The following is a 10504-nucleotide window of genomic DNA, read 5'->3' as shown; positions in this document are numbered from 1 at the left end:
ATGTCCATGCTCCTGCCTTGCTCCGAGACTTCCACACGCGCTTTCCCCAGAAACCGTTTTTTGTGCCGCGGAGGAGGGGCCTTTGAGGGGGAGGTACTGTCATGGTCTTACCTCTTGCTGGCTTCTTTCATCTGACATGTGCTGGCGGCCATGTTGTTTTCTGGGCTTCTTATAACTTACCACACCCTGCGGCTCCTCCTTCCCACTGGGAGGAGCTGGATGCCTTGCATATATATAGGAGGTCTGTTGCTTCAGTTCCCTGCTTGGTCCTCTTGTATTCACATGCTCCTGAGATTGTGCTGCTGCTTTTGGTTACCGACCCGGCTTCCACGGACTACCCTTCTGGCTCCTGATCCCTGGCTTCGTTCGGACTACCCTTTTGGCTCCTGATCCCTGGCTTCGTTCGGACTATCCTTCTGGCTCCTGATCCCTGGCTCCGGTGGAAGACTCTGTACTGTTTGATCATCCGTTTGGACTTTTACCTTGCTGTTTGGTTTTCAATAAAGCCTTCCTATTTCATTTATCTATTGTTGTACGTCTGATTCATGCTTCCGTGACAGTTGGGAGGTTGACGTGCTGACATCATCGCGGTGTACTTGCGAGTGGACGGGTGTTTGCTTGTCCCGGCCGGCTTAACAATTTTATGGAAGTTTTTATCCTTCGTTTCTTGTAAGTGTCACTTTTATCTTTAATAAACCCTATACCTAGTTTGAATTACACTATCCGGAGTGTTTTTTTCATTTTTGGGTATACGATTGATGGTTTCCTTGGTTTCCTGGAGATTTGAGTTTATCTGGCCCGTTTTTATGCTTACCCCTGGTTGCTGGATGCAGATCCGAAGTGAGATCACCATACAGGCTTTATATAGCTTGCCTTCTGGTAAGCTGGAAATTTATAGGTGGAGGTACACGTTTGCTGGTGGTGTCAATATTGAGTGTTCACCCTTCTATCATCTATCATCTATATTGATAAGTGGTGGCCTGCACCGAGGCTTCATATTCATTTATATGAACTTTTGGATCACTTCCTAGAGATCCACTGATTATTCACATCTTTATCATTTTGAGTGGTGTATGCAATATTTTATCACTGTCGCTGTTTTTTATAAATGTATTTATTATTTTGAGCGCAGCTCCTTTTACCTACATTATCTTTAAGTATGTTTATTTAAAATAAAGTTAAAAAACTACTCACAGTGAGTTGACACGTTTAGAATGAATACCTTCTTCCTCAGAGCCCAGCAGTCTGTTTTAATGTTTGACTGATTTTATGAATAAACTATGGATTTATACTTTACCGATTTGGTTATAATCACGCTTCCCACTGGTTTTCAATACACAGCATAGGCACTCTATGATTTAGCCTTTTTTTTCTTTTTTTTTGTTCAGCACACCTGTCCTAGAAACTGTGTTGGGGTTCTGGATTTCCTCCACAGAGGCCTTCTTCATGGAGTTTGTGTGTGCTCTCCATTTTTGCCTTCCTCCCACAACCTCCCCCAAAAATATCATAGTCGATTACTTTGCTTATGGGCAAAATTAAGGCTGTTGTACACCCTAGTAGGATATGACAGGACAGTAAATTGTCAGCCCATTTTGTGTTTTTTATGCTTTAACATGCGTTGTGTCAAGGCAGCCTATTAAAATGACTGAGCTCCCAACACACCCTAACACACTAAAAATCGTACCTGACCCCTTTCTCCTAATGCAACACAATGCTCCACCGTGCATTACAACATGCTGCAACACAGAGTTGTATTGCATTACAAAGTTGTGAATGGCACTGCAAAGTAGTAACACGTGTTATGAGCTTTACCAATGTAAAGCTCATAACACGTTGCAGAAATTGATATGAGTGGTTCTTCCTTGTGTGCCAAGCACTCTATAAATGTTCCCTTTGCCAAGCTGGTCAGTTTATAGCTGAACTACGGGGAAAGTAAACATCCCCCTTGCGGTAGGACTGCTCCTGCACCGTAAAGGTTGAAAGGGAGCTCCTGCCTCCCCCCAAAAAATTAAAACTCAGCAGCTACAAATACTGTAGCTGCTGACTTTTAATATAAGGACACTTACTTGTCCAGGGATCCAGCAATGTCTGCACCCAAGCCGATTCTTCAATCAGCTTTGGATGCAGGCGCCGTCATCTTCGGTAAGGGAAACCGACAGTGAAGCCTTCCAGCCTCACAGCCGGTTTCCTACTGCGCTCTGAGCGGGATAGCATCCAGACGCAAACACTCTTGAGATATCTAATGTGAAACGCCTGATTTTTACTTGTCAAATGTGAGTACCTGACTTTTTATGTAAAATAAACGTTTTACCAACTATATTACACTATGTGGGCACTCTCTCTCCTTTGAGCTATACATCAGACTGAAGGGGTCCAAACAAGTGGAGACTTGCCAGAGAGCGACACAGGGCTAATACTGTGAAGGCCTCTTACCAATTGTGGGTACCTGGATCTGGTGAGTGAGGGTCCCACCAGAGCATGAGAAGAGGGAGCACTGAGTGAACACTGTCATATGCATAATATCATATGAAGCACTTTTTTTGCATGGACTGTAAAAATAGTATCAGTTGATATTCACGGCACAGAGCACCTTAATTTATTTATTTCTAAATTAGCACGGATCTTTTACAATGTTTACTTTGTTCACAATGTTTACTTTGTTTATGCTTTAGTATACGGTATGATTTGCATACCATAATAAGCCATATGTGGACCTAATTATAGGTTTATATTGGTCAAGCACCACATATTTATTTATATTTTTTATAAATATTTTTTTATTGTTTTATACATAAAATAAGAGGCGCCAACACCTATTACCTCACCCCCATTCACTATCTACATTCCATTTCGGTGGAATTTCACGTAGGGGCAGCCACTTAATAATTAACATACATACCCTTATTAGCACCACTATAGCACTTGAAAATATTAGGTCCGTAGCGCGGGTTCTACCTACCCCTTTCTTTTACATCCTGCCTAAAAAGTCCCCCGGCGGATAATTTCCCCCCTGTACTGTGTAGACGAGGGCGGCATTGAAGGACCCGGCCTTGGGGCGGCAAAGGGAGTAAATCCGGGCCTGGCCTCGTGCACACGACCAGTTTTCCCGCTTTGGCCGGGAAAACTGCCTGTGTGTATGCTCCGATTCCCAGCGGTCTTTTTCTCATGGCAGTTTTCCTGCCAGGAAAAACAGCCGTGTGTAGGGGGAAAAAGCTGCCAAGCAGGTTCTCGGGTTTCCCGTCGGTAAAAAGTCAGCCGGGAAACCCGTACGTGTGTACAAGGCTTTAGTGTACTTTCCAAACCGGGATCCTAGCGGAAATCCCTCTTCTTTAGCTTCATGCCCCGTAAACACGACCAGTTTTCCTGTCGGAAAAAGTCAGATGAGAGCTTTTGGCCAGGAATCCTGACCGTGTGTATGCTCCATCTGACTTTTTCCCACAGAAAAACTGCCGGAAAAAAAAAAGAGAGCAGGATTTTTTTTCCCATCTGGAAGAAATCCTAGTGGGAAAACCATTCGTCTGTATGCAATTTCAAGCGCAAAAAAATGTGCATGCTCGGAAGCATTGAACTTAATTTTTCTCAGCTCGTCGTAGTGTTGTACGTCACCGCGTTTTTGACTTTCGGAATTTGGTGTGACCGTGTGTACGCAAGACAAGCTTGAGTGGATTCCTGTTGGAAAAACCATCGGTTTTTTTTCGACTGGAAAACCGGTATTGTGTACGGGGTATTAGAGTTTCTTAGAAAGTAGGCCCCCCAGCTTTATCATAGCTGGGACCTCAATGAGCTCCTGGTAAATGTCCGCTGGGTTGCCTGAGGGGGGCAGCAGCTCTCCAGGCTGAGAACTTCTCCTTCTGGACAAGACCTCTGACTGTTCCAGAACCAGACTATTTATGTGCTCTGCAGCCACCTACTGGGCACCCACCCATGGATTGGTTGAGACTTCAAATATTCAGGCTACTCATTTGACCTGCTCCACTCCTATGTTCTGGAACCTTCCAGAGGGCAGGGAGAAGCAGTCAACCCTGCAGCCCATGGGACCCTGATCAGTCCAAAGCAATCGCCTAAGTATTTCACATTTAGCTAGAAGCGTTGCATACTAGCTCATTATGCTTTTTCCTTTAGAGGTGGCAAAAAAAAAAATTCCATGAATTCCAATGGGGGGTTTGAAGCACGTGATTTGAGCCAGAGGCTGCAAAATGGGTGGGCTCAGGGCGCAGAGCACTGCGAACCGAGCACACCCAGTTATGTGAAAATTAAATGAACATTCGCTATTTTTACACTGATTCTCCTCTCGGCCAATCGGGAAGCGGGTCTGAGACTCGTTTGGTCGCTAGAAAGGAGAAGTGTTCCAAGGCAGCCAATCTCCTCCTTGGATTGGCTGCCGTGGAGTAAAGCAGGGGAAGGGGAAGCCGTCCGTGATGTCCGACGCCTGTTGCCTGGGTGAAGCGCTGCCCTCACCATAGATGGGGTAAGTGCTCTGGACCTGACCACCCACCAGCCGCCACTGCCCAGCAGCCTCTTCTACCCTATATTCTTGTGGTCAAATGCCCCTGGCGTTACCAAGACTGATATAGAGCCCATAGGACCCTGCATCAGACATGAGAATGAAGAGGAACTGTCCACTGTCAGGGCATAGGGGAGCTCGGTCTGCTGGTAGAGCAGAGCATCGGGTAAGTAACACTGCTTTTCCCATCCCGAGACCTAAATGAGCATTTAACCCTTGTAGTGTGGAGGCAGGCTCACTGCAATGGAGGCTTTTTAGTTTCCTTTAGAGTTGGGCTTTAAAAGCATTCACGGGCATTTTCATGATCTCGCTGATCTGTCTCACAGAATAGACCGTAGAGAGGAGAAGCAGCATAGTGATTTTGTAATTCACACACTGGCTTCTTTTTGGAGTATATTGTATACATGAAATAGACCCGTGACCCCCAAGAGTTATAGATAATGACCCTATATATTACATATAGTATACTTTGTAGTTCTTATATTGACAAAGCAACTTTAGACCAAAGGTGAGACTTAATTGCACACAGCGTCCACTTTTGAACCAGTAGCAGCTAGTGAGATCATTGAATAGTGTGACCTGTCATTAAAGTGATTGCAATTAGCTATGCTTCAATGAGTATCATACCGATCCTATGCTTCAGTTGTCCACTAGAGGTCCTCAGTCCTACACCAATCATGTAAGCGTGTGCATCATGTAAACTGCTATCACACCACTAGGTGTCCTCAAGCTATCATGAATTGAACATCCTTTTTTTTTTAATTGCTATTCAGTCAGGTCTGCACAAACTGATTGGATGGACTGCGGAGGTAACTGTATCACTTTTTCATCTGCTTCATTTTCTTCAACATGGAATTAAAACCTTCCGCTGAGTAGTGATGCATCTTCTTTAGACTTATACAATATAAATTTCTGTTACGCTGTTTAAAAAATGATGTCAATCTGCATGTGATTGCGTCAGAGATGGAACACACAATTTTAGCCACATAAAAAGAATACTGTGAGATTATCTTGCTTTGCTGAATTTCTGCGAACTTATTCTGTCCGAGTGACTCTAATGCCGCGTACACACGACCGTTTTTTGGGATGTCAAAAATGAAATTTTTTTTGTGTAGGCTCCAGAGCATTTTTCACGACGTAAAAAATGGCCATTAAAAATTTAGAACATGCTCTGAATTTTCACGTCGTTCTTAACGTTGTCGTTTTTAACATCGTATAAAATGGTCGTGTGTAGGCTTTAACGACGTGAAAAAAACGTGCATGCTCAGAAGCAAGTTATGAGACGGGAGCGCTCGTTCTGGTAAAACTAGCGTTCCTAATGGAGTAAGCACATTCATCACGCTGTAACAGACTGAAAAGCGCAAATCGTCTTTTACTAACACAAAATCAGCAAAAGCAGACCCAAGGGTGGCGTCATCCGAATGGAACTTCGCCTTATAGTGCTGTCGTACGTGTTGTACGTCACCGCGCTTTGCTAGAGCATTTTTTTTCACGATCGTGTGTAGGCAAGGCCGGTTAAACAATAATCGGGTTGACCATTAAAAATGGTCATGTGTACGCGGAATAAGGCTCCAGTCAGGGGAGTGCTGGCAGGGGGGGGCAGGGTGAAAATCTCCCCCTGGGCTGGTGACACTATGCACAACCAGCGGCCACCACTACCAAATGCTGTTTTTGCAGAGCAGGAATATGCCTGCTGGAGCTCTGTTAACACAGGTCACGGCCGCTGCTCACCTCCCACTGTGCAACCGTGCCTGTGTCAGCTCCAAGGTAGATGGCTGCAGAGCTGACACTCGTCTCACACATAGCTCAGCCTCAGCGCACACCAGCGCTGACATCCCCTTCTCTCTCTGCACAGACACGAGGACTCTGATGTAAGGGGAGGCTCTGTCGGACTCTAATGTAAGGGGGACCTCTGTGCAGGCTATGATGTAAGGGGGGCCTCTGTGCGGACTCTGATGTAAGGGGGGCCTCTGTGCAGACTCTGATGTAAGGGGGGCCTCTGTGCGGACTCTGATGTAAGGGGGGCCTCTGTGCGGACTCTGATGTAAGGGGGGCCTCTGTGCAGACTCTGATGTAAGGGGAGGCTCTGTGCGGACTCTGATGTAAGGGGGGCCTCTGTGCGGACAATGATGTAAGGGGGGCCTCTGTGCGGACTCTGATGTAAGAGGGGCCTCTGTGCGGACTCTTGTGATCATGAAATATCTTAGACTTTTTTCCTTGATCCATCACTTTTCCATACTCTATGGGTCACTTGAATGGACTTGCCCCCCAGGCCCAAGGCTTCCAGCCCTCCCCTGGCTCCAGTCACACTAGCGTGACACCAAAGTAGCACGATTTTCACTGGAACTTTGGAGTGTGACTTTACACTGAATAGATCAAAGGCTCGGTCAAACTGCTGCGACGTCAAAATCCCTGCCTCTTTGGGGACCAAAGATTTTAAGCGGGGGGAGGATGTAGCCAGGAGCTGGATACCTACCTATTCCTGCAATCAGAAGACGCTGCATGGCATTGTTTCAGGGGAAGCTGTTCCATCTAGTGTTCTGGTGTGGGATGTCCTGTTACTTTCTTTATTAGAGATAATACAGAGCAAAGCATCTTGAGACATGTCCTCCATACGGATAGGATTCACCCTCTGGCTATATTATGTGAAACTACAGCTACCAGCTTATTGATGGAGAAGAGCAGACCGCTGGAAGGGGCTATAAGAGGGAAGGCTTGAGGCCTGGCACGCTGTCTTGGGACTGGAGTGGATCTGCATGTAGGGAATCTGTTACAGAATGAGCTTCAGCTGAGTTGAGACCTACTCTGGTGGAGTTACCCAGTGAATATCTGGAAAGACACCTGCGGAAAGTTCTCCTTCACTGTCGGGTGGCAGCCCAGAGGCCATTCCTGTTCCATCCACCCTGCAGGGATATCAGATTTGTGTGAACCGTGGTGTGGTGGAGGGCGGATGTCATCTCTTGAGCCACAGTCCTGACAGATCATCATCCTCATCTGTGCAGGTATATACTCTTCAAATGTACTGAGAAGCCATTGGCAACCTACTTCCAAGAATGACCTAGAACCAGCACACAGATTATAAAGTGAGATTGAAGGCAAAACTACATACCTGAGAAAGTACTGAACCCTGGTGACCATGGAAATGCGCTCTAAATTTTTAGGTTAAACCTTACAAGATGAATCTCAAAACTGAAAATCCAGTGTATCTGTTCTGCAATATCATGAGAATTGGATTGGCGGGACAGAGGCCCTAATGCCAAACTTTCTTCTCAGCTGCTGCCATGATTTTTTTCTGTGCACTTGTTTTGTGACAGCATGCTGACAATGGAAAAGAAAAACAGGAAACACATCAAGGTGCATCTGGACACATGCATTAGTATCTAGATCAATGCGTGTCATGATGCCCATCGTTATCTGTTAATGTGCATTATAATGCATGTTTACATGTAATATGAATTGCAATGCAATACACATTGAACACATGCCGCAACACACGTTAAACACATCGTTTTAATGCATTTCTATTTATTTCAATGGAAAACAAACATGTCGGGACTCTTGAATTTATGCATTATGGTTGGCCCCCCACTTTGAGACCTGCTTCAGAATCTAGCTGTAGCATGACCATCGTGTTTTGTTTTTGTCAAATACTTTTTTCATGTACTTGTATGTTTTTTGTAATAAATTTATAATACGTTTCTACATGCTTTCTACTCAATTTTTCTGCCATTCAGTCTTGGCCCATAAAATCCCTGGGGCATCTCTTTTGTTCTCTCCATACACATTGAAGACATGCCACAACACACGTTAACACATCGTTTTAATGCATTTCTATATATTTTTTTATGGAAGACAAGAGGGAAAAATCAAATGTGTGAATCCTTGTGGTTTCCTATAACTGACAGAACCTACATAATCTAATAATCATATCTGAAAATCTAGCTACCTCAAATACATTTTCTGTTTTAACGTTAAATAACATGAAATTTGACACATAAAAACAAAACACGATGGTTGGAAATGTCTCCCGATATTCTGCCCTTGTGTACAGGTGTTATGTACCACGTACCTGGTAGCCAGAGCCTGGTTTGCAGGAAGGGGCCTCTCCTGCGGCTCCGGCTCGTGAGCCGCCGGATTGGGAACAGCAGGCTCAGGAGCACGGCGGGGTAGGAGTGCCGGCGTTGCGTGCAGTTGTTGTGGGGTGCTGATTCCCTCTGGAACGGTGGACTAGAACCACTGAAGCTGAGAACGTGGGTCAGCGACCCTAACGGAAGGTGAAGGTTCATGGCAACAAGCTGGAGAGGTAAGCTGGTTAATGGACAGCAGACGGAAGCAGAGTCAGACAAGCCGGGTCACAACGGGTAATTCAGATAATCAGGTACTGAAGGCAGGAGAGTAATCGTGGTACAGGCAGGAGGGTCTGGCAGCGGTGGATCAATCAGAGAGGTAAGTCAATGGTAGCCGAGGTCAGGGATCGGAGAGGTACAGATGGTCAAACAAGCCGGGTCAGAAGGTTTAAACAGATAATCAGGTTTTCAGATGCGGATCGGTACTCAGAAGCTGCAGATCAGACAGCAATGTGCTGGAGGGATAAGTGACCTTTTAAAGGCGTTTTGGCGCCAAGGCGGATAAACGTGCACGTGCGCGCACCCGCTGTGCACGCGCGCTTCCTGTTGGTGCATGCGCACGCACAATAGACGTGCGATGGCGCGCCGTTGTCTTGACCCAATGGTGGACTGGCGGGATTGTAAGGTAAGTCCCTGACAACAGGGATTCAGTTATGACAAACACAGTTTTTTTTTTTTGGTATGCTATGCGAATGAGAACATGTAACAAATATAAAGTAGACGTGATTTGACTGCAAAAGACAAAAAAAACGTTATAGAGGAAGCTTCTTTTTTTAAAGGGTTGCAGTGACAAGAGCGGTCCATGCATCTTGGTTGAAGGATGTAACTGTAGCCATAGGCAGCTATGTAAAACAATACATGCCAGCAGGAAAACCGCTAGGACCCTTTAATGGTCACTGTACAAACTAATGTTTGGTTGCATGATGATTTGTCCAGGAACAGAGGCACTTAGATTTTAATTTAAGATGCAAGTACTTACAGCCAGACAGTGTATTTTCCCTTCACTGAGATCTCCCTTTACTTCCTGTCCTGGAGGCACACCAAGACTTTGGGAGGAAATCTCTCCAAAGGGGAATTCCTCTTTAAGCCCCATGCACTCTGCTGCACCTAAACTGCCATTTTTGGAGCTTTTGGTGTATTTTCCCTAAGCCCCTGAATGCTCCTCATGTGTCCATGCAAAAATAGGCTTTTAGAAGAGTTTAGGAGGTAGTCGAAACTCCTTCTCCTGAACACAGAAGAATCACGTTCCGGAGAGGAACTTTTGGGCATAAAAGCTCAAAATGCGGCGAAAAGCACCTAAGTGTTAGTTCGTTTTTTTCATGTTAGTGTAGCGCCCCCTTGCACTTCACCCACTCAGAGTAGAGTGGCGACGTGTGACCAGATTGGTTCAATGCAGAGCAGTGTACTGCTCGGTTCTATATGCAGGCCTGATACCGCATGGTTCTCTTCTTCTTCCTTCATCAACTTTGATCTCCCTAAATTGTGTTGATGTTGGCCATGTTTGGCCTGGGCAATAAAGCATTGAAACCTTTTATTGAATGTCTGGACCTCCACTCACTGTTGCTGTTCTCACTGTTACACCCCTAGACACTGCCAGGGTAACTTAGTAGGCCGATTCCCAAATCAACCAGTGGCTCCTTCGGGGGTAGCGCTACATTAGTTTCAATAGCTAGAATAAATAAAAATTCTGGTCAATTAAACAAATAAATGACCAAACGCTGCTATACTCAGCTAAACTTGCCTAAACTGGTGTTAAAAAAACACAGCTTAGGTGAGTTTTTAACACTGATTTTCTCCTGTCAACAGAAACAGTGTTTACAATAAACCAGTGTGCATGAGGCCTTAGAAAGTTGTGTGGAGCATGTGCCCATAT

The sequence above is a fragment of the Rana temporaria genome, chromosome 9 (assembly GCF_905171775.1).
Source record: "Rana temporaria chromosome 9, aRanTem1.1, whole genome shotgun sequence".
NCBI lineage: Eukaryota > Metazoa > Chordata > Amphibia > Anura > Ranidae > Rana > Rana temporaria.
Note: the sequence above shows the minus strand (reverse complement) of the source record.